Source organism: Spea bombifrons, chromosome 9, assembly GCF_027358695.1.
Source record: "Spea bombifrons isolate aSpeBom1 chromosome 9, aSpeBom1.2.pri, whole genome shotgun sequence".
NCBI classification, from domain to species: domain Eukaryota; kingdom Metazoa; phylum Chordata; class Amphibia; order Anura; family Pelobatidae; genus Spea; species Spea bombifrons.
This window is the reverse complement of record NC_071095.1, coordinates 22,945,428-22,973,286: the sequence shown is the minus strand read 5'-3', so window position 1 is coordinate 22,973,286 and position 27,859 is coordinate 22,945,428. Positions and strand designations below refer to the sequence as shown.

Here is a 27,859-nt window from a genome sequence, read left to right as displayed (position 1 = left end):
TTGCTAAGTCAAAAGATGCAGCCATTTTCCCAAAGAGAAGATAAGGCATCAAAGAACACAGGACATGTAGAAATGCATTACTCATATCAGACACACGACGCACCGTCTCATCACGCATGGGACACGAGTCTCTTCCAAAAGACAGGATTAAAAGAGTATCAAAAACCACAGCAATCCTCCCAACATGTGGAGCAATGGCAGTGGCATGAAGTAAGCCTGCCTTCCCAATACTACCAAACGTCTCAGGTGGGCCAAATCCAACCACCTATATCAACTCACCAACAAGTAAGCTCATCTTGGCCCTCAAACGAGCAAACTTTGGGCCAAAGTACGGGTCAGAGGCATGAAGATCTCACACAGCAAAAACTTCCAGTAAATCCACTGTACACCCTCGCTCAGCAGTCGCCAACACTGTCAAGGACCAGGGAGTCTGTCCAGCATACCGTCACCGAGTCTTGGCACTCCACTGTGCCTCAACAGCCTCCTCAGGAGCCACAAAAGCCCTGTGATATACAGCAACATCCTAATCCTTCAGGATCCCAGGGGTCAAGAGAAGCAAGTCCTACCCAAAAGGAGGAACAGCCCAAGTCAAGCCAAAGAGGTTTCAGGTGGCCCTGGCAGTGATCTTCTTCCTTTAAGGAACTAAACATTGTGATATCTTGAATAGTAGATAGGTAACACTGGTCTTTCTAATGCATCTGAAGCTATATCACTAACATGGGTGGGTCTGTTTAGACCCAGGTCTGGCCAAAGAGTATAAAGCATGATTGCCTGGATGGCTACTGCAGCACTTTGGGTTGATCTGCTTTAAAATCTAATGCTAGTCTTAGCCCCAATCCAGCCCCCCAAAGACCCACTTACACCCGTTCAAGGAGATCCTAAGCCTGCATTGTTTGGGGTCTACACGCAAACCCAAAAGGCTTATTTGGTCTGTTGTTCAGAGGGCTTTAGTTTGAGTATGGCCCACACTCATTTACAGCAAGTTATCACAATGTTTTTGCCCTTTGGCTTGTATACTAGAGCTTTCTGGTTTTCGTTACTAAGGGGTCTATAAGTGAAAATTGTGGTGAAATCGCTATTTCTCTGCTCTGTGTCTCAACCCTTTCAATGCTTATTTCAATGCACTTTTTTTAAGGGTAAGGTGTAAGGGGACTCGGGTGATATGCTTTTAACTATAATGTATCTCAGTCTTCTAATAAACAGATATTAAACAAAAATAAATGTGACTCTATGTGACCCTTTCATGTTGGGTGTTATTATCTCTGGCTGAGCGCACAGGACCGAACCTATAAGACTCAGAGCCCCCAACACTCCCAAAAGCCCCCATCTGCGCTCCATTAACCGGCTCCATTAATCTGTCCAACCATGGCCCTGGAGCCAAAGACGATTTATTAAGATACAGTCAGACAAACTGGTTAGTGTAGTGCTAGGGACGCACATTATTTAGTCTTCATATTAAGCGCTGTGCTATGTAATCTGCGGTTATTATCCCTTTTGGCATCGTTGCTGAACATATTATAATCGGGTTTGTGGCTTTTTTTTACTGTTGAAGTAATTACCCTTAATGACAGCTCGGCAATAAAATTAATAAACATGTCTCTGTGTTACGTTCATGCGTTTCGCTGCGTTTTCGTCAAAAAGTAGTTGGTACATAATCTGGGTGAAACATGGAAAGGGGGCATTATTATTGGCACTGCAGTGGGTACATGGAGCTTAAAGTCCTGTGACCAGGGCAGTTTGCCGGCATGATTCACGATGATCACAGGTGAAACTAACACGTGCGGACCTCCAGTTCCCCCCACAGAAATTCTCTGTGCCTCCCAGATGAGCAGAGGTGGCTGTGTAATATACCACAGGTCTGTCAGACACCGATTGGTCCACCTGTGCTCATCTGAGGAGATCCTGAAAGCTATTCTGATAGAGGGGCAATGCATAACTGCTCTAAATTACATATTGGACCCTTACATATTTACTTAATAATCCTCTATAGACAGGGAGAAGTATAGGAATACACACTTATACCATAGCATTGTCTAGGTGTTTAATACTTACAGTAGTGGCCCAGTGCCAGAGACAGGTGAATTTTATACTGCAGCTTCCTTTATAAACCTGGGGTGTATACATTGGCCTATAATATGATCAAGATTAGTGCCTTGTGAATACAGACCAGTAGTCCCAGCCAGCTGGCAGCTGGCAGCTGGCAGCTGGCAGCTGTAGTGAGGGAGTTTGACCACAAGGTGGCGGTAACACGATTCTTCCGAGCAGCTCACGGGAATATTGTGTCACCCCCGCGTATAGCTACGAGATGCAATTAACAAAGGAACAGAATTTCGAACAATATGTATAAAACATGGTTAAGGCAAGTGTTTCCAAATCTCAGCCCAGAAAAGCTACGTTACAGCATCAGGTGCCTCTAGATACATATTACCTGAGTTGGGCTACATTCTGGGAGCTACAGAGCATTAGAGGGACTGAGCAGCCAGCTGTGGGTAAGCAGATCCCACATACAAACAGAAAGGAATAACTTTGTCAACATGGTGCACGTGATTTAGTGATTGACCGTGTAAGGAAATGGAGTACTACGGGGTCCCAACGCGAGCATACAGCACTCCTCGCTTCGGGCCCCCCGTTACTGGAGGGGATATGGAAGTCAGCTCCTCCAAGCAGGACCGCATGGGCCATTTTAGTAAAGAGTCGAGCCGAAGTCGTTTAAAGGAAAACGTATTAACTTAATCTCACGGTATCAACCCTGGTGAGATCCATCACATTAACGCCAATGAACTAAACACTCATCATATAAATCAAATGAGTCAAATAGGTTTTATTTCCCCCAAAGTCATAGATATAGGAGAGACATGTCAGCTATGCAGTCATGAGCCTATAAAGCACGATGACAGGTGTGACATATCAACAGTTCCAAACAGGAAAATCTGCTTCAGCTGGAAATCCCTACTAATTATATAAAATCCATTACGATGTCAGTTAAAGAGCCGATAAAACCCAAGGCTGTGTAGCGTGGAAAGGATTGCAGGTCTCTGTGTCCCTGCCCTGGTTTCACAACTACACACGTCCCTATGGACTCACACCACGTATATTTATAGTAACCCAGGACCGGTGCTCACCGGCTGCTAAACTGGAGTCTTGTTAGGAGGTCACATCATACGGACTTCAGGATCTTCCGATGACCGATGAAGGAGACTTGATTTAAGATTAAATGAACAGCATGTTTCCAATATCTCCACCAAAGGGTAGATTCGGGGCACTGTCCATCGGACCCAGATGGCATCCTCTCCTCCGTCCGTTTCATGCTCAGGCAGAGAACTGCACGACCTGGTGGCAGCCACCATCGGTTGACCATTGACTGATACCCCAGCTCACTATGTAAATCATATTAAATGCAGTAGATATCGGCGAGGTTTGGTTAGAGAAGTTTGGGAATAGTTTTGGAAGATTTTTTTTCTTTTTGTTTGTGGGGAGGGGGGGGGTTAATTGCTGGAGCCAGGCAGCACAATGTCTTGGGCTAGCATTGCTGCTTAATAATAGTGACAATAAAAGACCAGCTAATTAACCCACCCAATGATGGACTGGATGCTGGGTAGCCATCTCTATCACCGTACAGAGCTTAAGCCGAAGGATCATATCTCAAGGAGGGACGTGTAATCTAAATATTCCAGTGAACCCCCATCATTTGGCTGGAGGACTCCCCCACCCCACATAACTCTCACAGTGTAGAGGAGGCGAAAGAAAAGGGAGCGTCACTGGAATTGGTGCAAAATGAGTAGAAAACAAAGCCCCGCCTCTTAGAATAAACCCCTCCCACAGGTGGATAAATGAAAGCCATGCACTGACCACGCATTACGAGCTCTGTCCACGGAACATGTGGTCGCAGAAAACGTCAGCTTCCTTAAAGGCTACTCCATCACCAACAGTCTTGGGGAGGACAGCTAATCCCCAAACCCCAATCTCCTTACCCCTTTTGTTGTAACCCCTTGCCCCAATGTCCTCCTACCCCCTATCCTCATGACCATGAATGCTGTTGCTTCTCTCTCTCGTGGCACTGTACTTACACACACGTGAGCTTTTGATGTTTTACATGTGTGTATATTGGTTATCCTGTAATTGGCCATGTTCCGTGTGCTGTAACATTATATGTTGCGAATGATTTCTGTGTTCTGTCTTGGAATAAACTCATCGAAGCAACTGTGCTTTGAACAGAATGATGCTGCAGTCCCAGACGGGAGATAGAGAGGAGCAGACTATTCCTCTAGTTAACACTCTGACATCCAAATAGTTACCCCCACGCACTAAAACTCAAGGAATCACTCAAGGAGGTGAGCAGAGCCCCCGGCCCCTTTGGATAATTCAGATATGTTTTGGCACGGCTCTGCATTTATGGGGACCTTTGGAACCATACCGGAGGACACTGCTGCCCTGCATGGGGCATCTTTTTCTAACCTGGTCACCATACACCATGCCCTGGAGGGGTATACCAGGCAGTCTCACACACGGTAAATGTAATGTGTGGACGCAATCCAACAGGGGCTTCTCTTATCACCTTTATGTCAGATGACCCATATTACCTCCAAAATCTTTGTATTATTCAGAAATAAGCGTAAAAAAGAGAGGATTAACTCTTCAGAAACATGTCTGCTATTTGTCATCTACGAGGGTGAAATACAAGTCTAAGAACGCGGCCAAACAGATCCTGTATTAAAATATGTCATTTATCCCCAATTAACCGGCCCTTAATAATCCCTTTATGTCAGGGAACTGGATGAACAAGCTTTCTAAATTCTGAATTAGTGACAAACGTAGCACATCAAAAACAGGTCAATTGATCTGAACGTTGATTCATGTAAAAGCCATTCCGTTTAAATGCCTATGCTGCGTTTTAATTGCCCCCACCAGGTATTTTGGGATCTAACAGGAAAGACGCAGAGCATCTGGAAGGTCCACGAGCGCCAGACATCGGGGGGGTAATGAAGAGACGTGGGGAGCTTGCTGGGAGCTGGAGAAGACCCCTAGACATCAGGGAGTTCGGCGCTGGTGGTAGGGTGTGTTTGGGAGATGCACCAGGGTGTGCCAAGCTGTCTCATGCTGGGCAGCACCACTTTAATTGATGCTTCCAGTTGAACTGGTCTGGGTTGGGTAAGGAGCCCAAAATGTGGTACCTCCTATCTGAAAATTAGGACAAGCTGTCCCTATAAATTGGCTGCTCTGATGATCAGTTCAATTCTCCTTTCTAGGCTGACATTGTGGACGACGAGGTAAGTCCAATAGGAATGGCAAAAGCTGAATGCGACCGTCTTCTGTATATTGAGGGTGGGGATGGGGCATTGTATGTGTGAGGATGCCATTTCCAGCAGGGATGGGGCAGAAAAGGATCCAGCACAGGGCAAACAGAGGAAAGGGTTAACCTTATAGGTTCTAGACCAGCGCCCAAAAATATATAAAATAAAGTACTGCAGAGACAGGGTAAAATACAGACATAATTACTTCTGCTGGCGTTTACAAAAAAACATATATTAAAAAAGAATATATGTATTAGTTTTCTACTTGGGGTTCAGGTTCAAGTAAGCAAGATTAAAATATATTTCAGAAAATAAAGCTCTTTGGCGTTTTAAGATTATATTAATAAAAAATATCAATGTAAATACTGAATTTAAGTGGCTAAAAGAAAATTAAAGTTAAAAAAATACAAGAAAACTGTTTCTATCTCAGAGATGAAAAAAAACTAAAAATGTAATCCTCCCAGATTAAAAAATAAATAAATACACTCGATGAATTTTAATTTTTCCCATAATTCATCACCTCGTTTCTAATGGAAAATTAGACTGAAGATAATTAACGAAATTTCATTGTCCACCAGAACTCGGCTGATTCCGCGATAATGGCAAAGCTTACTGGAGTCATTCAAGACGTCATCGGGATTTTCCAATCCTACTCGAAGAAGGACTGCAGCCATCACAAGCTGAACAAGGATGAGTTAAACCTGCTGATCCAGAACGAGTTTGCTGATGTCATCAAGGTAAGAAAAAAGAACAACAGGAAAACATGTTTATTACTTGTGCCGAGATCATTTTCAATATGTTTTTTCTTCCCCAGCACTGGAATTACTTCATTTTCCGGGTGGGCGGAATAATAATTTTTCTTAACATATACTCATCATTGCGTGACTTGACGTTACTCATGACCCGTTACTGTATGATATTACCGGCACACGTTACTTATGATAATAGTATCTCTAGCACACCGTTCTTTAAGAGGTAACAGTAAAAACTAATAACCACACACACTGATGTATGTTAGTTGAAAGCGGTAACACCGTTCTTCGTGTTTCATGGATTGCACGGCAGGTAACAACGCTAACCGGTAACAATTATTTGTTTCAGAACCCAAAGGATCCTGGGACAATCGCAACGTTGATTAAGATTCTTGATGAGAATAACGATGGGGAGGTCGACTTCAATGAGTTCTGTGACCTGCTGTGTAAGGTTCTTAAAGCTTACTACAAGGTTGTCTATGAATCAGAAGACGCCTGCCCGCAACAGGACACCACACAGAAAACAGACGGCGCAGCTCAAGAAAAACCCAGCGCCGATACTCCAAGCGAAACCAAACCAGACTCCCCTCCTAAGTATTACCAGCGCCCCCTGTACCCAAAGGAAGATGAAAACCAAAGTACCACCAAGCCTGGTCAAAGTGGCAATGAAACGTCAAAGGAAGACCAACCCAAATGCGATGCAGTGACAACAGTGCAGAGCTCCACGCAAACAGATCCCCGCAGCACACAACAAGCTGCAGGCCAGCAAGGTTCTTCCAAATATGATCAACAAAAACCAGATCCGCGTGGCGCAGACAAGAAGCCCGGCCAAGATACACTCCCAAGTCCATGGCCTCAAAAGCCAGGAGATTCAGATCAGCAAACAATCCCACAGAAGCAGCAAGAAAAAGACCAGGGCCCCCAACCAGACAAAGCAACTCCGAAGCCCCTGTAGGGTCTGAGAGCAAGGACCAAACCCCTCAACCTGATAAAGCTACCCAAAAGCCCCCCAGCAGAGCCCCAATGCAATGACCAAACATCCCAACCAGACAAAGTGACGCCAAAGCCCCCTGTAGAGTGCCAGGCCAAGGACCAAGTCCCTCAACAAGACAAGGTAACCCCAAAGCTCCCTGTAGAGTGCCAGGCCACGGATCAAGTCCCTCATCAAGACAAATTAACTCCCAAGCCCTCTGTAGAGTCTCAGACCAAGGACCAAGTCCCTCATCAAGACAAGGTAACCCCAAAGCCCCCTGTAGAGTGCCAGACCAAGGACCAAGTCCCTCATCAAGACAAGGTAACCACAAAGCCCCCTGTAGATCCACAAAGCAAGGACCAAGACCCCCAATCACCCAAGGAAGGGCCTAAATATGAACAAACCCAAAAGCCCTCACAGCAGTCTCAACAATTTTACCAACACACTGTGTACCCACCTCAAGTGCCTAAATCCTCCAGGGATCAGTGTAAGGAACATGAGATCCCCTCACAGCCACCTCCCTATAGTCCCACCAAACAAGAGCCAAAGCCAGAGGAACGACAGCACTCACCGCAAGAACCTCAGCAGCACCAGCGGCAACATGTCTACCAGTACCAGTCCCACTTCTCCTTCCAGAAGAAGAATATGTGTATGATGTGACACCTTAGCATGTTACATTGTGTATACTTTGCTTCTGTCTTAGTAAAGAGACACTTTTTAATCATCTCCTTGACTCCTTTTTTCATGAAGTTTACTGCACAATCCAAGTAATAATGCCTAGTAGCTTAATATGACAAGCCTTCTATAAAGACACCGATAAGCAGAGCTCTAGGGGGGCAGAAGTCCAACGATTACGGACAGGCGGCAAATTACTATAAACGTATTTGTCGCTGGAACTGGGCTCAAGGGGCATAGTTACCCCACCACCCTCTTAGCACCGCCATTCTTTTGTTGCCAGTTAGAAATTACTATGGAGGAGGGCCCAAAAGGGCAATCAGGCTCCCTGTCATGTGACATATTCTACATATTTAAACTTGGTAAATATATACAAAGTTACCTGCAAGTAATGATCTGAGTTAAGATGGAGGGTTTGGGGTACAGGTCCTGAACAATGGTTTGGGGGATAGAAACAAAGATGAGGCGATTCACTGACTGACACAGCTGCAGCGAAACAGGGTCTCAACACGGTGGGTCCCCTTTAGGGCCACAATTAATGCATCTCCGAAGGTATTGGGAATGCAGTGCCTAGCAGCTGCAATAGTCACCACAGCTATGGTGGTGCCAGCCGACCCTGCGGAGATAATTGCTGGGGAACTTGCCCCTGGCAAGCCAGTTGCGTATGCACAAGATGTGGAGGCCCGGCAGCAGTGTTTCTAGCATGCATGTATTACGAAGAGCTGTGGGGAAAATGCTGGAAGCTGCCCTAGGCAGCAAGAGATAGAATTGCTCGTTGTAGATTCCAGTCATACTGGGACTCGGCAGATCTACACCCAGCAGGGAGAGAAATAACCCCACCATCCCCACAAGGTTGGTGTAAATTATCTGAATAGCTTGTGCTCTGTTTTGTGCTGTTTTCTCCAATTTGACCCGGCTTGCTGACCCTCTTGATTGCTGATTCTGCTCTGATCTCATGGTTTAGCCTAGCTTGTCCACTACGCTGCTTCTCCGTTCTTATCTTCCATTGGGCCTCCATACACAGAGTTACTTCCATTGGGCCTCCATACACAGAGTTACTTCCATTGGGCCTCCATACACAGAGTTACTTCCATTGGACCTCCATACACAGAGTTACTTCCATTGGACCTCCATACACAGAGTTACTTCCATTGGACCTCCATACACAGAGTTACTTCCATTGGACCTCCATACACTGAGTTACTTTCATTGGTCCTCCATATACAGAGTTACTTCCATTGGACCTCCATACACTGAGTTACTTACATTGGGCCTCCATACACAGAGTTACATCCATTGGACCTCCATACACAGAGTTACTTCCATTGGGCCTCCATATACAAAGTTACTTCCATTGGACCTCCATACACTGAGTTACTTCCATTGGGCCTCCATATACAGAGTTACTTCCATTGGGCCTCCATACACAGAGTTACATCCATTGGACCTCCATACACAGAGTTACATCCATTGGACCTCCATACACAGAGTTACTTCCATTGGGCCTCCATATACAGAGTTACTTCCATTGGGCCTCCATACACAGAGTTACATCCATTGGACCTCCATACACAGAGTTACTTCCATTGGACCTCCATACACTGAGTTACTTCCATTGGGCCTCCATATACAGAGTTACTTCCATTGGGCCTCCATACACAGAGTTACATCCATTGGACCTCCATACACAGAGTTACATCCATTGGACCTCCATACACAGAGTTACTTCCATTGGGCCTCCATACACAGAGTTACTTCCATTGGGCCTCCATACACTTTTATTTCTCCAGTATGCAATTTATTTAAACAGCCCACACCTAAGAAACACTTGGCAGTTGAGTGTGATGGATGAGGGCTGGGTCTGACTCTCAGCTCGTTAAAACCATCAGCATGAGGTATTTTGCAATTATTGCTATTGTACTACGATGACACAAGCAAAGGCGGTGGATTAGTGTGCATGAGAAATGATACCAAGGGAGGAAGGATGAATGGAGACACGTGGAGCAGCGAGGGCTGTAAACTATATTCCTGCCAGCAGATGGCCCCAGCGTCTCCCAGGGATGCAGTATAACAGAACACCAGAACCAGCCGGCAGATCGCCCCCGTCGGGCCACCCGTTCCTCCTGTTTAATCACCTTAATCAGCCTTTGGTGTCATCTTAAATTCAGGAGCCATATGCCTATCCCATGCATGTTTGAATTCTCTCACTGCATCACCCTACAAACACACGGCGCAGAGGTCCATCCCTGGCCCCCTCATACTGAGGGGCAGCAGAGGCCATTTATTATGTTTAAAAAAATGAAAAAAGGTTCCTTAAAAAGAAACTGTCAAATGGTTCAGAATCCGTGCCGGTGCCAGACGGGCTACAGTGCCGGGACATTTTCATGTACATGCGCGTATTCAGAAATGCCCCTCCCTACCAGATTACAAGAAATGACTTCTTGAAAGTGATCAGAATATGGTTCCTACACAAAATCACAGCTATATACTGTATGTTATGTGGTGATTTTTACAACGGTTCCATTTAGAGATGGCCTTGCAAGAGCTGTGGTTGAATGACATCCGTGTGTTTCCTTGTACCCAGCTAGACATTCTTGTGTGATCCTCAGACCTGAACAAACACTGAATAGCAGCTCAGACTAGGAAACCAGCCCTTCATAAACTGGGTCCGATGTGACCCACTCGCTGCAAAACCATCAGCAGATAAAAGCTCCTTCGGGGTGGATTTATTTTTGAGCTGAGCTGATACAAATTGCATATCTCCCAAGTGTCTCTGTTTAGTTTGTCCAGTCACGAAAGCCCTGATGCTCCTCTCTCATCCTCTGATGCCCCACTTTCCTCCCCTGATGCCCCTCTTTTCTAGAAGCTTGGACTGTTTGCTGAGTATCAGGGTATAACAGGGTTCTAAAAGCCCCGATAATGTGTATAGAAACAGCAGGAAACAGCTTTATAAATTAAACGGGGTAAATAAAATACGTTAGAGCTCCCAGCCACGTCTCCTGCCCCTCCTAAAACAAAAGTGCCCCTCTTTGGTGATTGGAAACATTGGGAGGCACGGAACTGTATAAATCCTCTGGAGGATTTACTGATCTTTGTATCGGAATGTAAATATATGATCTTTGGTTGGAATATTAATGTTTAAAATTTAAAATGAACTTCAAAGCTCCTTTAATTATACGTGGCGCCTACGCCTCTCCCTGCAATTAATTTTATACATTAATAAGCAGATTAAATAAACTCAAGAAGCGCCCCTTAACACGAGAAACTAATCACTTAGTTGTTATAGGGATTAAAAGGACCCTCTTGGGATAGAATTTCGTATTAAACGGTGCTTTATAATAACAAAGCGATGCACATGCCGTGTTTATGCCCATAACAGCGTATCGTTCGGTGACAGAAGCCACGCGTTACCCTATTCATAGAGTAGTGATCCGCGTACGAGTTTCTGAAAAGTCAAGCTGGTTGGGACGTGCTCAGTACCGCTCTGCGTGGCAGAACACCCTAGGCTTCATCCATTGTCCCTCAGGGGAACGCGTCATGTGCCATATAAATAGCCATTTGGCTCTGTCGGTCCCCCATTGTTCTGAGCGAGTGACAGTGACTTTTACTGCCCCCATTGAGACCATCTAATTACTTAATCTCGGCCGGATTCTAAGGCGTGATGTTAGAAGATGATTGGCGGTTTTATAAGCTGGAGAATGACGTGAAATGTCTATGCGAGTCGTCTTGTGATCTGCAGGACGAGCTTTACTCAAGCCTTACTTGGACCCTGGTCTTTGTTTTATGTTGTTTTATATCAATGTGGCGAATTATCGACAATAAATAAGTTATTGGTCTCTTTTGCTGTGTGTTGGTGTCGGTGAGATTCCGGGGAGTGGAGCGGACATTAATTCTGCCGTCCTCATTTTGATTGATCCAGTCAATCAACATCTTCTCAGTGAGGAAATACTGCCTTACATCAAATCTACAGCTTTTCCTCCTCTGAAATACCTTTCCCTCCTGTCCTATTTAAATGTCCCGGCTCTCTTCTCTCCCCCAAGCCGTGCATATTGGGACCACTTAGTCTTTCCCGATTTTTATTCCGTAATCCATGTACAGTTTCGCCTCTAGGGTCTCTCTCCAGAATACCCTATTGATGGTGGGCTCTCCAGGGTGGGGTCTGACCGGTCATTAAGATGCTCGAGAGGGACGTAAAGAGGAGTAAAAAGAAATTTAGGCAAGAATGAGCCAAAAAGACACATGAGAGATATTCCACAGATTATGTCTGCACGACAATGTTCTTTTATTGTTTTATTTATGACTTTTCCATCTAGTTTTCATTGATCCCAAATAATAAATTCCTTTTATAATAATATATTCTGGCTATGCTATGTGGGTTTGGATCGTATAACCACCCTGCTTGATAATATGGAGTAACACGAAAGGGGATTAGATTTACTGCAGCTTGGCGTATTAGCGGCAGGATTACTGGGGATCTCTTGTAATAAGGGAACTTTACTGGGATTCTCAAATCCTAATTTAGTTCTCATACAATCATATCCTTTTCAGCTTTAGCGTGAAATGTATGAACGCACCCGTGGATCTCTTCCCACCCGGCCAATGTGTCCATGTCACTTTAATGCCCATGCTTGGTCTTCAAGAGTTGTCTTGAGGGCAAACGTACCTTCTATAGAACCCCACAGGGGCAGTACCACATTAGCAACATAAGCAAACGTCTAGACTGAGTCCCAGCTGTAGATGAAGAAGAGCCCCACAAGCTTAGAGTTACTTAAAATTTAGAAGATGCTGTCTTAGCACCTGGGAGATACGTCCCACAGGTCGGTATCAACAGGGAGAAGGCGGCTTCCCATCGGAACGGCCAGGTACTGGATAAAGCTGGCAAACCCCAATCTCCCAGCGCCAAAACACCCAAGGAATGTCTGGGTCTCAGTGTCCCAGGAGGCATGCCAATAATGAACTTGCAAGGGGTAACAAACCCACCAAGTGTGGTTTGGGAGCTGAGGTGGCCCCACTTCTCACCCGCAGCAGGATGCCCCAGGGCAGACCTGGAAGTAAATTCAACGAGCTGGGTAACAAACGTGGAGAACACTTTCCTTTTCTGCTAAATGCCAGCAAGCCGTGCCAAACGCTCTATACACAGAGATCTGTATCCGGGAGTTCCCCTTTGATAACCGATTAGTGATGTTGGAGCAGACATGAATACGTTGGCAGAAGATAGTGGCTGTGATAACTGTCCAAGCTGGGATGATTCATTCGTAACAAAGTAAGAGCTGAATCCGTAACACGAAGAAAGGGAAACTTCTCTTCACCTAACGAGTCCCCTGTAATCGCCTTCCCATTCTGCCAGATTCTTAACACGACTCGGGAGACATTGATCCTGACAAGGGACGGACCTGACGCATCCGTTCTTTGTTAGTAGAAACTCATTAAGTACTTAGTGGAGATGGGGAGTGGGTTCACAGGCAGAACTTCAAAGACGCAGTCAGTACCGGGCCAAATAATTTAACGCTCATCATCCGGGGCGATCATTGCATGTGGACGATCACGCGTGACACCCATGTTGGTCATCTTATTCGAGCCAAATCCAAGGTGGTGGTGAGGGCTTTACGGGGGAGAAAAAGTTAAAGCTAGACAAGAGAGCCATTTTAGGTTGGGACAGTCCTAAACATTGGGAGATCTCAAGGCAACGGCAGAAAGGTCTTGTTTTCAGGAGCCATATGCCTATCTCATGCATGTTTACATGGCATCGCTCTATTAGCCTCTACCACTTCTGCCGGGAGACTGTTCCACTTTTATCGCCCTCTCGCTAAATGAGGGACCTGGTGATTTGCCAAGTTCTCCTTAGGGGCAGATAGGGAGAAAAGTCTTCCGAAGATGGTAATACGCACACATTATTCCAGATGAATCGCGACCTGCTAACGCAGGGGCGGCATCGAGAATCCCAGCGCAGGAATGGGGTCTGTAGGAAGGCTACTTGGTGCTCGCCTGTCAAATGCGTCAAGATACTGATTGATTGCTTTATAAAACGGGAGTTAATTAAAGCAGCGTTACAGTTGTGTAACATGCATGTTCAATAATAAGATGCTCTTGGGAGTAACAGTTAATTTTGAATGTTAGTAATTAGAATCAAATAATGTTATAATTAAAAAAGCAATAAGATCTTTGAATGACGTCAAAATTCCTAAGCATGTATTTCTGGTCGTGCAGGGAGAACATGCTAACCTTATGTGACCCGGGGTCCGTGAGACACGGAACCGGGTAAAAGAAGAATGTTTGTGTTTGGAACGATGTTATCATTCCACTCCTAAATTGTGAGATTAGGCTATGATTACCCCGTCTATCTTGTTGTCTTCATCCTATTCTGCATTACACTCTGAAACTACAAAAAATACATGAATAAAGAATTCGTCAGAAGTCAAGACGAAGCAACAGGTTACTGTCCGATGTCTCATCCTGTGTCCCAGAGACACGACCAACGGAGTCAGCGCCGGCGCATTCGTCTGCATCAAGCACCGTCACACTGGATTTTATGTGTCATTTATATAGATATATCCCCTTAATATAGTATGTTATGGGACATAATACGACGTAAAGATGATTCCTGGGGCAGGACAACCTCATAAAGCAGGAAGGCAGCAGATTAAATCTGGCTATTTTAGGAATATATGAGGTCAGCTTTTCACCAAAATATGCTTATTTGCTGTTCCAAGAGAAGAAAAATAATATTGGGAGGAATAAATCCTTCTCCCTGCATCGGTGGTAACGGCTGTACTCCTGTTTCTTATCTAATATTCCTCCAGACTTTGTCGGAGGTTTTAGTGTCAACCGCTGCAGCCTGGAGTAAAATGACTTCTCACAGTTAGGTCCACAGAACAACGCAGGTCTTTGCGAACGCAAATGAACCCTGACATTTAAAAACAACCCGACCATGTGTAATCCAGACTATCAGCTATGTGAAGGTCCACCAGTGCCTACTACCTAACGATTCCTGATTCAAACACGGCACAGTAACCACAAGCCCCGGATACCCCACTGGGTGCTCATATTTATAATACATTATCCAGGCAACATATTTGTTATAATACATCCGTGGTTCATTGATCGTAACAGACGGGGGTTGAAGACGCTTTTTGGCTGCCCTTCGCTGCTTCAATCAATTTCATCCGTCCCACATCCCAAAGTGAGAGACAGCCTGTCCCGGGGAGCAGTAAAGTTCCAGACCCCCCCACGGTGATCATTTAACAAGATAGTGATACATATCATTCTACATTAGATGTTTGCTTTTGGTCTGGAAATTAGTGGCAGAATATGGCAGGCGAGTGAGTATCAGATGGGCATGGGGTTTCGGTGAAGGTGTAGATGCTGACTGCGTGAAACATTTCCTGCCATCGTAATACGTATTTTTACTGCCCATAAATAAAGCGCGGTGGATTGCTCCTTAGTGCTTCGCGATTGTATTCTCTTGATCCCTTTATACTCATAAGCGCTCTTGTGTTCTAATTAAGGGACTCAAAACGGCCGTCCTGCCCCTAACAATTTGGGTGAGCATAGCTCTCAAGCCGCACATTAGTGAGAAGTGTAATTACCAGTGCATTAAAATCCTAAAGAGGAGTTAAAATAGCAGCGCTGACTCGCTAGGATGTGCTGACTCTTCTCCTGACCCACCCGGCCTGTCCTAGATGTGCCAGAAGGGTTAATGGAGTGCATGGAATCCGTACAAATCTACCCTGAAAACCTTAACCTTTCTCCCTGAGTAATCACACCCCGGACTGACTGCTGGTAATTTCTGTAAAAGCAATTTAATGCTGTCCCCGTCACATTGAATTTCCACCCTGAGCTCATTCAGTTTATTAACCTATTGGCAGCCAGATGAAAGCCAATTCTCGGGTTTGACCGGGTCAAATGAAACACAAGTGGGGTCCGAGGTCAATTTAGCCGCAAGGGGCCACCCAGTATATCAAGACATCTACATACCATATAACCAACTTACATATAAAGCACGGCTTTGTTCAAAGAGCTTGATTACATGCTGAACCCCCCTAATAGGGCTGCCATCTTTTTTGAATGGGTTTATTATTGGCCCCGGGGCAAATAGTTTATCAGCCAGTCAGTATAACGCTTGCTGGATGATAACCCTATCCCTTTGTTCAGGCAGGGTGCTTGGTGGCAGAAATGGCATCTGCCTCGAGGTTGCTGCCTAAAAGCATTCAGGCGTTGGGCAAACCAGTGACGGCACTGCTCGGGGGCAACTTAGATGAGATGGAGGGCAAACACTGTAGCCGGCCAGCTAAGATGTGGGACAGACGGCCATGCAGCGTACAACACCCAGTACCATGTTCCAGATAAACCACCAAACGCCACACGCCCAGTCTCCCCAGCTAATTAGGCCTATTCACTGAACTGTGGCCGGGGACTCGCTTGTGACATTAATCAGTACCCTAGATAATTAGGACCTTCACTTTGTCCAACGCTACAATATCATTTATTATGTGCATAAAACGCTATTATATAATTCATGGACAGCTCAGGTATTCAGGATGGAATCCACTGGGCACCTCCCCAAGTGTGTCAAAGGGTTGAAATTTATTCCTGATAATTATGGTTTCCATAAATATTTATCAACAGCAGATTCATCATTCCATAACCTCGAATAGGGTCAAGGGCAACTGGTGGTGGTAACAGTCATAAATCTCATTTATTGATAAATATCTCATGGGGAGATGTGGAAGAGCACTGGGTACACCCCTTACCAGTATCCTAAACCAGTGGAACCAAGGATACCAAGCAACAGCGGGTACTAGAGCTCCGGAGGCAATGAAAATCAAAAGAACGCTAGAACATAAGAATAAGTCGCCAACTCGTGTTATTCACATTATAGCAGAAAAACTCTTGTGGGTTCTTCTCCACCAGCCCGATGGAAAAATTGCCCGCTGTAGCAGTAGGATCATAGCCCCTTAGAAGCCCCCTTTCGAAGTAGTGGGCTGTAGTTTACACTGTATATTGGAACACCTGACCATTACACCAACAAGGACTTTGATGACATCACATTCTAAATACATTAATATGAAGTTGGTCCTCCTTTGCAGCTATAACGGCTTCCACCCTTCTGGGAAGGCTTTCCACAAGATTTCGGAGAGTTTCTGTGGGATTTTTGCCCTTTCATCCAGTAGAGCGTCAGTGAGGTCAGGCACTGATGTTGGACGAGACGCCGGGCTGCAATCTTCTTACCAGTTCATCCTAAAGGTGTTCGATGGGGTTGAGGTCAGGGCTTCCGCACCAAACACATCCACCCATGTCTATATGGCGCTTGCTTTGCGCGCTGCTTTCTCTCGTACCGTTTTCTCGTATAAGGCGGAGGGGAACCTGATTTCCCGTATAAGGTGGAGGGGCGCCTTCTTTCTTCCGTAACGCGGAGGGGTGCCGGCTTTCTCGTGTTACGCTGAGGGGCGTCCGCTTTCTCGCGTTACGCTGAGGGGCATCCGCTTTCTCATGGAAGGGGGAGGGGCGCCCGCTTTTTCGTGTAACGCAGTCTCTCTCTTTCCCCTGCTAGAGGGTCTTGCACTATAATCTGGGGTTCTCTGCTGTCCAGCCGTGCTATAAATTTGTATCATCTTTACATATGTGTGTGGAGGGGGGTAATGAAATTCTTTTTTTTATGAGCAACGGCTTACTTTAGAGTATAATCAACGCAATTATACAATTACATCACCCGAATGTGTCAGCGTGACCGGAGCATAAATAGGGGCAGGTGCTTGCTCTCTGCACTGTATGGCAGCACTGCTCCTCACTGCACTCCTAGCACTGCACAGGTAAGCGAGCGAGGCTCTCAGGTGCACGGAGGCTGCTCGGCCTCCCTGCGTCTAACTATCCGTTGATGCTCTTATTGACCAAGCGATGCTTAGGATTTATCATGCCTGGGCTCAGGGTTTTGGAGAGATGGCAGGAGGGACTTTTTGTTAACAGCCAATAATTGTGTGGTTCTTACGCTGCATACGTGATGATTTAGTTGTATTTCTAAAGGAAAAGCTCGGATTCTGGGGTAAAATGCATGATAACAGGTCTACTCTGCTGGTTGTTATATCAACTGCACTAAATGTAGCACTTTGTTTAGAATTCTTCAGTTTTTCTGGATTGATAAAATTCATATGCATTATCTGTGCATAAGAGTTTACCCTCTAAATATTGCACGTAAACTGATTTAAACCCTAAGGTTTGAGACCATTGGTGACATGTATTTGCTGTATAAACCAGAGACATTTTATTTCCATAGAATCATTGTAGAATAAGAGACAGAAAAGCCCGATTTACGGCTTTGAATGTGGGGGGGGGCAGTTGCATCGACAGACTTAATTGAAACAGAGAGATTCTGTTGAGAATTCACTTCTTGCTTTCCGATCCGGCAACAAATACACATTTCTCGGAGTCTTGTGGGCAGTTTTTTTTACTGTTTGCACCTAAAAATATTTGTATCAAGGGGAATGCTGATCCCTTTAAAAGTTGGCTCAAAAAATAGGAGCTTTTTGTGGAATTTAATTACCCGTCATGTTGCGTTTTTGAAATGTTTCTGTGTCTCGGGGTAATCTCTGCTTGTTTTTTAAGTCAGGACGCTGCGCACCAATTCATTTTGTCAGCGTATCATGAGCCGTACCCCTTCTCTTTGCAGGTCTTACTGAAACTTCCAAACATGTCAAGCCTCATGGAAGCAATTCACAGCATCGTGGAGGTCTTCCAGAAGTACTCGCAAAGCCCATGTCCCGGGCAGAAGCTCAAACCTGCAGAAATGGAGCAGCTCATACAGGTGGAGCTATCCGAGGCCATTAAGGTAATTACTGATTATGAGTTTCCCTATGAATGCGGTGTCACCCTGTGCTAATCAGCTGCAATTCTACCACCATCTCCAGCGGGAGGCGTATTAACATGTTTCAGATCACTGGGGTGTGAAATGTTCCACAAAAGGGATAGATGAACAAGGACGACAAGTGCCTTCCATTAATAATATCTACAAATGATAATAGAAAAGATTACCTTCTTTAATGCATATGGAAAAGTTTGCTTGTTAGAAGCTAACTCAATTTATGTGCTTCTACTTCCTAAATCATGGAGAACTTCATGCCTCATTGTAACTATGGTGGAGATAGAAAACCCCATAGGGGAACCTGTGAGCACAGCAAGGTCTCCAGCTCTCCATGATTCAGCAAGTGATAAAAGAATGTATCCTACTAAATGACTAACCTTTCATTTATAATGTGAACAAGACAGCCATTTTATCCTATCATAACTAAATTGTATGTAAGTGCACTGAGGGTGTATTTTGCCAATGCTGGTCACCTAGCAGTATCTGCTTTGAGTGGACACGGCCAGCTGCTGACATTATTGTATTGTTGCAGAACTCAGACGATGCAGAGACCATCAATCTGGTCATGAAAGCTGTGGATCGTAACCGTGATGGGGAAATTAGCTTTAGTGAATTTGTCACGTTAGTATGCGTTGTGACCAAGGCATATCACCGACACCTGCTAAAAGGCACTCAGCTATGTGGAGTGCAACAGCAGAGTGCTGGAACCCTACAACAGGGGGCTAATGCTGGGCTTCCACTTCAAGAACCTGCACACCAGACCAACCAGCAACAGCTGCCAGGTGTCGAGACCCAACAAGTGTATGTCACACAAAATGCACAACAAACGAACTACCCAGCATACACACCTGGTCCCATTTATATACCACCTCCACCATCAACTCAGGTATTGGCTCAGGCACCGACACAGACTTCACAAGAGCTAACTCAGGTACCAGCTGAAACGCTGACACAAGGCCAGCAAGTTCAGGCTCAGACCCAGCAAGCACCAACTCAAGTCCAGCAGGCTCCAGCTCAAAGTCAGCAAGTGCCAACTCAATCACAGCTACAACTATCTCAACTACATCAAATTGCAGCTCAAGGTCAGCAAGTGCCCTCTCAAGTCCAACAAGTTCCAGCACAAGTCCAGCAAATGCCAACCCAAGACCAGCAAGTGCCAGTACAGGCGCAGCAAGGGCCCGCTCAATACCAGCAAGTGGTAGTTCAAGTCCAGCAAGTTCCATCTCAGACCCAGCAAACTCAAGGCCAACAAGTGTCAGCTCAGACCCAGCAAGTGCCAGCTCAAGGCCAACAAGTGCCAGCTCAATACCAGCAAGTTCCAGCTCATAGTCAGCAAGTGTCCCAGGCCCAGCAAGTTCAGGACCAACATGTTCCAGCTCAATCCCAGCAAGTGTCAGCTCTGACCCAGCAAGTTCCAGCTCAATACCAGCAAGCACCAACCCAACCGCAACTCCAAGCTCCAGGCCAACAAGTGTCAGCTCAAAGCCAGCAAGTGCCAGCTCAAGTCCAACAAGTGCCATATCAGACCCAGCAAGTGCAAGCTCAAGTTCAGCAAGTTCCAGCTCAGTTCCAGCAAGAATCGGGGCAGGCCAAACCAGCTCCAGCTCAATACCAGCAAGCGCTATCTCAGACACAGCAAGTGCTAGCTCAGGGCCAGCAAGTGCCAATTCAAGACCAACAAGTGCCAGCTCAAATCCAACAAGTCCCAGCTCAATTCCAACAAGCACTATCTCAGACCCAGCAAGTCCAAGCTCCCGGCCAACAAGTGCCAGCTCAAGGCCAGCATGTGCTATCTCAGGCCCAGCAAGTGGAAGCTCAAGTTCAGCGAGTGCCAGCTCAGTTTCAGCAAGGACCGTTGCAGCCCCAACAAGTTCTACTTCAATACCAGCAAGTGCCATCTCATACTCGGCAAGCTCCAGCTCAAGGCCAACAAGTACCAGATCAAGGCAAGCAAATCCCAGCTCAGACCCAGCAAGTGCAACCTCAGTTACAGCAAGAACCGGTACAGGCCCAACAAGTTCCAGCTCAGTTCCAGCAAGTGCCATCTCAGACCCAGCAAGGGCCAGTTCAAGGCCAACAAGTGCCAGCTCAAGGCCAACAAGTGCCAGCTCAGGCCCAGCAAGTTCCAGCTCAAAGTCAACAAGTGCAAGCTCAGGACCAGCAAGTGCCCGCTCAAGGTCAACAGGTGCCAGCTCAATATCAGCAAATTCCAGCTGAAGTCCAGCAATTGCAAGCTCAGGGTCAACTAGTGCCAGCTCAGGCCCAGCAGGTGCCCGCTCAAGGTCAACAAGTGCCAGCTCAATTTCACCAAATTCCAGCTCAAGTCCAGCAATTGCAAGCCGAGGGTCAACAAGTGCCAGCTCAGGCCCAGCAAGTGCCAGCTCAGGCCCAGCAAGTGCCTACTCAATACCAGCAAGTGGTAGCTCAAGTTCAGCAGGTTCCACAACAATCCCAGCAAGTGGCAGGACAATCCCAGCAGGTGCCAGCCCAAGACCAGCAAGTTCCAGCTCAAGGCCAACAAGTGCCAGCTCATGCCCAGCAAGTGCCAGCTCATGCCCAGCAAGTGCCATCTCAGACCCAGCAAGTGCCATCTCAGGGCCAGCAAGTGTCAGCTCAATATCAGCAAATTCCAGCTCAAGTTCAGCAAGTGCCAGCTCAGGCCCAGCAAGTGCCTGCTCAATACCAGCAAGTGGTAGCTCAAGTTCAGCAAGTTCCAGCTCAATACCAGCAAGCGCCATCTAAGACCCAGCAAGTGCCAGCTCAGGCCCAGCAAGTTCCAGTTCAGACCCAGCAAGTGCCAGCTCAAGGCCAACAAGTGCCAGCTCAAGGTCAACAAGTGCCAGCTCAATATCAGCATGCGCCATTTCAGACCCAGCATGTGCCAGCACAAGGCCAACAAGTTCCTGCTCAATACCAGCAAGTGGTAGATCAAATCCAGCAAGTTCCAGGTCAATCCCAGCAAGTGCCAGCCCAAGACCAGCAAGTGCCAGCTCAGACCCAGCAAGTGCCATCTCAAGGCCAACAAGTTTTTCCTCAATACCAGCAAGCACCAGCTCAGGCCCAGCAAGTTCCTGCTCAATACCAGCAAGTGGTAGCTCAAGTTCAGCAGGTTCCAGGACAATCCCAGCAAGCGCCAGGACAATCCCAGCAAGTGCCAGCCCAAGACCAGCAAGTGCCAGCTCAAGGCCAACAAGTGCCAGCCCAAGACCAGCAAGTGCCAGCTCAAGGCCAACAAGTGCCAGCTCATGCCCAGCAAGTGCCATCTCAGACCCAGCAAGTGCTAGCTCAGGGCCAGCAAGTGCCAGCTCAAAGTCAACAAGTGCCAGCTCAGGCCCAGCAAGTGCCCATTCAAGGTCAACAAGTGCCAGCTCAATATCAGCAAATTCCAGCTCAAGTTCCACAAGTGCCAGCTCAGGCCCAGCAAGTGCCAGCTCAGGCCCAGCAAGTGCCTGCTCAATACCAGCAAGTGGTAGCTCAAGTTCAGCAAGTTCCAGGTCAATCCCAGCAAGTGCCAGCCCAAGACCAGCAAGTACCAGCTCAAGGTCAGCAAGTGCCAGCTCAATACCAGCAAGCACCATCTAAGACCCAGCAAGTGCCAGCTCAGGCCCAGCAAGTTCCAGCTCAGAACCAGCAAGTGCCAGCTCAAGGCCAACAAGTGCCAGCTCAAGGCCAACAAGGGCCAGCTCAATATCAGCATGCACCATTTGAGACCCAGCATGTGCCAGCTCAAGGCCAACAAGTTCCTGCTCAATACCAGCAAGTGATAGCTCAAGTTCAGCAAGTTTCAGGTCAATCCCAGCAAGTGCCAGCCCAAGACCAGCAAGTGCCAGCTCAGACCCAGCAAGTGCCAGCTCAAGGCCAGCAAGTTTCTGCTCAATACCAGCAAGCGCCTTCTCAGACCCAGCAATTTCCTGCTCAATACCAGCAAGTGGTAGCTCACGTTCAGCAAGTTCCAGGTCAATCCCAGCAAGTGCCAGCTCAAGGTCAACAAGTGCCAGCTCATTATCAGCAAATCCCAGCTCAAGTTCAGCAAGTGCCAGCTCAGGCCCAGCAAGTGCCTGCTCAAGTTCAGCAAGTTCCAGGTCAATCCCCGCAAGTGCCAGCTCAATCCCAGCAAGCGCCAGCTCAATCCCAGCAAGCGCCAGCTCAATCCCAGCAAGCGCCAGCTCAATCCCAGCAAGCGCCAGCTCAGGCCCAGCAAGTGCCAGCTCAGGCCCAGCAAGTTCCAGCTCAGGCCCAGCAAGTTCCAGCTCAAGCCCAGCAAGTGCCAGCTCAAGCCCAGCAAGTGGTAGCTCAAGCCCAGCAAGTGGTAGCTCAAGTTCAGCAAGTGCCAGGTCAATCCCAGCAAGTGCCAGCTCAAGCCCAGCAAGTGCCAGCTCAAGCCCAGCAAGTAGTAGCTCAAGTTCAGCAAGTTCCAGGTCAATCCCAGCAAGTGCCAGCCCAAGACCAGCAAGTGCCAGCACAGACCCAGCAATTGCCAGCACAGACCCAGCAAGTGCCAGCTCAAGGCCAGCAAGTGCCAGCTCAAGGCCAAGTTCCAGCTCAATATCAGCAAGCCCCATCTCAGACCCAGCAAGTGCCAGCTCAAGGCCAACAAGTGCCAGCTCAGGCCCAGCAAGTTCCAGCTCAAGGTCAACAAGTGCCAGCTCAGGCCCAACAAGTACCAGCTCCAGTACAGCAATCACTCGCCCCAGTACAACAGGTACCAGCCCCAGTACAGCAGGCACCAGTCCCAGTACAGCAGGCACCAGCCACTGTAGAGCAATCACCTGCCCCAGCACAACAGGTACCAGCCCCTGTACAACAGGTACCAGTCCTTGTACAACAGACTTCAGTCCAGCAATCACTAGCCCCAGTAGATCAGATTCCAGTTCTTGTACATCAAATTCCAGTCCAGGTGCAGCAGGTTCCCGCCCCAGTACAACAGTCTCCAGTCCCAGCACAAGTACAAGCCCCAGTACAGCAACTTTTACCACAGAGGCCCCTTCAATCACAATTTAATGTTCCAACCCAAGTACCATTTCAGGTGCCTATTCTTGTACCTCAGCAGGTACCTTCTTACGGAATATGTCAATGGTTAGTGCAGATGCCAATTGAAAGCCCAACTCAGCTTCCACCCCAGGCAACTGTTCAGCTTCAACCACAGGCACCAGTCCAGTTTCCCCCCCAGGCACCAGTTCAGGTTCCATCCCAGACACCAGTTCAGGTTCCATCCCAGACACCAGTTCAGGTTCCATCCCAGACACCAGTTCAGGTTCCATCCCAGGCACCAGTTCAGGTTCCATCCCAGGCACCAGTTCAGGTTCCATACCAAACACCAGTTCAGGTTCCATATCAAACACCAGCTCAGGTTCCATACCAAACACCAGTTCAGGTTCCATCCCAGGCACCAGTTCAGGTTCCATCCCAGGCACCAGTTCAGGTTCCATCCCAGGCACCAGTACAGGTTCCATCCCAGGCACCAGTTCAGGTTCCATCCCAGGCACCAGTTCAGGTTCCATCTCAGGCACCAGTTCAGGTTCCCCCCCAGGCACCAGTTCAGGTTCCCCCCCAGGCACCAGTTCAGGTTCCCCCCCAGGCACCAGTTCAGGTTCCCCCCCAGGCACCAGTTCAGGTTCCCCCCCAGGCACCAGTTCAGGTTGCCCCCCAGGCACCAGTTCAGGTTCTCCCCCAGGCACCAGTTCAGGTTCCATCCCAAGCACCAGTTCAGGTTCCATCACAGACATCAGTTCAGGTTCCATCCCAAACACCAGTCCAGGTTCCCCCTCAGGCACCAGTTCAGGTTCCATCCCAGGCACCAGTTCAGGTTCCATCCCAGGCACCAGTTCAGGTTCCATACCAAACACCAGCTCAGGTTCCATACCAAACACCAGTTCAGGTTCCATCCCAGGCACCAGTTCAGGTTCCATCCCAGGCACCAGTACAGGTTCCATCCCAGGCACCAGTTCAGGTTCCATCCCAGGCACCAGTTCAGGTTCCATCCCAGGCACCAGTTCAGGTTCCACCCCAGGCACCAGTTCATGTTCCATCCCAGGCACCAGTTCAGGTTCCCCCCCAGGCACCAGTTCAGGTTCCCCCCCAGGCACCAGTTCAGGTTCCCCCCCAGGCACCAGTTCAGGTTCCATCCCAAGCACCAGTTCAGGTTCCCCCCCAGGCACCAGTTCAGGTTCCCCCCCAGGCACCAGTTCAGGTTCCATCCCAAGCACCAGTTCCGGTTCCATCACAGGCACCAGTTCAGGTTCCATCCCAAGCACCAGTTCCGGTTCCATCACAGGCACCAGTTCAGGTTCCATCCCAGGCACCAGTACAGGTTCCATCCCAGGCACCAGTTCAGGTTCCATCCCAGGCACCAGTTCAGGTTCCATCCCAGGCACCAGTTCAGGTTCCATCCCAGGCACCAGTTCAGGTTCCATCCCAGGCACCAGTTCATGTTCCATCCCAGGCACCAGTTCAGGTTCCCCCCCAGGCACCAGTTCAGGTTCCCCCCCAGGCACCAGTTCAGGTTCCCCCCCAGGCACCAGTCCAGGTTCCCCCCCAGGCACCAGTCCAGGTTCCCCCCCAGGCACCAGTTCAGGTTCCCCCCCAGGCACCAGTTCAGGTTCCCCCCCAGGCACCAGTACAGGTTCCATCCCAGGCACCAGTTCAGGTTCCCCCCCAGGCACCAGTTCAGGTTCCATCCCAAGCACCAGTTCAGGTTCCATCCCAGGCACCAGTTCAGGTTCCACCCCAGGCACCAGTTCAGGTTCCACCCCAGGCACCTGTTCAGGTTCCATACCAAACACCAGTTCAGGTTCCACCCCAGGGACCAATTCAGGTTCCATACCAAACACCAGTTCAGGTTCCACCCCAAGGACCAGTGAAGGTTCCATACCAAACATCAGCTCATGTTCCATCCCAGGTACCAGTTCAGGTTCCAACCCAGGGAACAGTTCAGGTTACACCCCAGGCACCAGCTCAGGTTCCATCCCAGGCACCAGCTCAGGTTCCCTCCCAGGCACCAGCTCAGGTTCCATCCCAGGCACCAGTTCAGGTTCCATACCAAACACAAGTTCAGGTTCCATCCCAGCTACCAGCCCAGGTTCCATACCAAACACCAGTTCATGTTCCACCCCAAGGACCAGTTAAGGTTCCATACCAAGGACCAGCTCAGGTTCCACCCCAGGCACCAGTTCAGGTTCCCTCCAATACACCAGTTCAAATTCTACCCCAGCCACCAGCTCAGGTCTGGTACCAAATACAAGTTCAGGTTCCACCTCAGGCACCAGCTCAGGTTTCATACCAAACATCAATTCAGGTTCCCCCCCAGGCACCAGTTCAGGTTCCCCCCCAGGCACCAGTTCAGGTTCCCCCCCAGGCACCAGTTCAGGTTCCATCCCAGGCACCAGTTCAGGTTCTCCCCCAGGCACCAGTTCAGGTTCCATCACAGGCACCAGTCCAGGTTCCATCCCAAGCACCAGTTCAGGCTCCATCCCAGGCACCAGTTCAGGTTCCATCCCAGGCACCAGTTCAGGTTCCATCACAGACACCAGTTCAGGTTCCATCCCAGGCACCAGTTCAGGTTCCCTCCCAGGCACCTGTTCAGGTTCCCTCCCAGGCACCTGTTCAGGTTCCATATCAAACACCAGTTCAGGTTCTACCCCAGGCACCTGTTCAGGTTTCATTACAGGCACCTGTTCAGGTTCCATACCAAACACCAGCTCAGGTTCCACCCCAGGGACCAATTCAGGTTCCATACCAAACACCAGTTCAGGTTCCACCCCACGGACCAGTGAAGGTTCCATACCAAACATCAGCTCATGTTCCATCCCAGGTACCAGTTCAGGTTCCAAACCAGGGACCAGTTCAGGTTACACCCCAGGCACCAGCTCAGATTCCACCGCAGGCACCAGTTCAGGTTCCATACCAAACACCAGCTCAGGTTCCACCCCAGCCACCAGCTCAGGTCTGGTACCAAACACCAGTTCAGGTTCCATACCAAACACCAGTTCAGGTTCCACCTCAGGCACCAGTTCAGGTTCCCTCCAATACACCAGTTCAAATTCTACCCCAGCCACCAGCTCAGGTCTGGTACCAAACACCAGTTCGGGTTCTACCCCAGGCACCTGTTCAGGTTCCATTACAGGCACCTGTTCAGGTTCCATTACAGGCACCTGTTCAGGTTCCATTACAGGCACCTGTTCAGGTTCCATACCAAACACCAGTTCAGGTTCCATCCCAGGCACCAGTTCAGGTTCCATCCCAGGCACCAGTTCAGGTCCCCCCCCAGGCACCAGTTCAGGTTCCCCCCCAGGCACCAGTTCAGGTACCCCCCCAGGCACCAGTTCAGGTACCCCTCCAGGCACCAGTTCAGGTCCCCCACCAGGCACCAGTTCAGGTTCCATCCCAGGCACCAGTTCAGGTTCCATCCCAGGCACCAGCTCAGGTTCCATACCAAACATCAGTTCAGGTTCCACACCAAGGACCAGTTAAGGTTCCATACCAAACACCAGTTGGGGTTCCATTCCAGACACCAGTTAAAATTCTACCCCAGCCACCAGCTCAGGTCTGGTACCAAACACAAGTTCAGGTTCCCCCCCAGGCACCAGTTCAAGTTCCATACCAAACACCAGTTCAGGTTCTACCTCAGGCCCCAGCTCAGGTTCAACCTCAGGTCCCAGCTCAGGTTCAACCTCAGGCCCCAGCTCAGGTCCCAACCCAGGCACCAGCTCAGTTCCCAACCCAGGCACCAGCTCAGTTCCCAACCCAGCCACAAGCTCAGGTCCCAACCCAGGTAGCAGTTCAGGTTCCATACCAAACACCAGTTCAGGTTCCATCCCAGGAACCAACTCAGGTTCCATCTCAGGCACCAGCTCAGGCACCAGTTCAAATTCTACCCCAGCCACCAGCTCAGCTCCCATACCAAACACAGGTTCAGGTTCCACACCAGGAACCAGTTCAGGTTCTACCCCAGGCGCCAGTTCAGGTTCAACCTCAGGCCCCAGTTCAGGTCCCAACCCAGGCACAAGCTCAGGTCCCAACCCAGGCACAAGCTCAGGTCCCAACCCACGCACAAGCTCAGGTCCCAACCCAGGCACCAACTCAGGTCCCAACCCAGCCACTAGCTCAGGTCCCAACCCAGGCATCTGCTCAGGTCCCAACCCAGGCACCAGCTCAGGTCCCAACCCAGGCACCAGCTCAGGTCCCAACCCAGGCACCCGCTCAGTTCCCCATCCAGGCACCAGCTCAGTTCCCCACCCAGGCACCAGCTCAGGTCCCCACCCAGGCACCAGCTCAGTTCCCCACCCAGCCACCAGTTCCTGTTACACTACCAGCT

At 48.5% G+C, this 27,859-nt stretch overlaps 1 protein-coding gene and 1 long non-coding RNA gene across 2 annotated transcripts in view; one reads left to right on the top strand and one right to left on the bottom strand.

The window, feature by feature from the left end:
- S100A1 (S100 calcium binding protein A1) overlaps positions 1 to 27,859 on the bottom strand; it is a 65,140-nt gene that overhangs the window by 36,221 nt on the left and 1,060 nt on the right. The gene's annotated exons all lie outside the window — the stretch shown is intronic.
- LOC128505295 (uncharacterized) lies at positions 26,714 to 27,488 on the top strand. Its single transcript, XR_008355562.1, has 3 exons — positions 26,714 to 26,752; positions 27,017 to 27,088; positions 27,437 to 27,488. It is a non-coding gene; the product is annotated as an uncharacterized LOC128505295 (long non-coding RNA).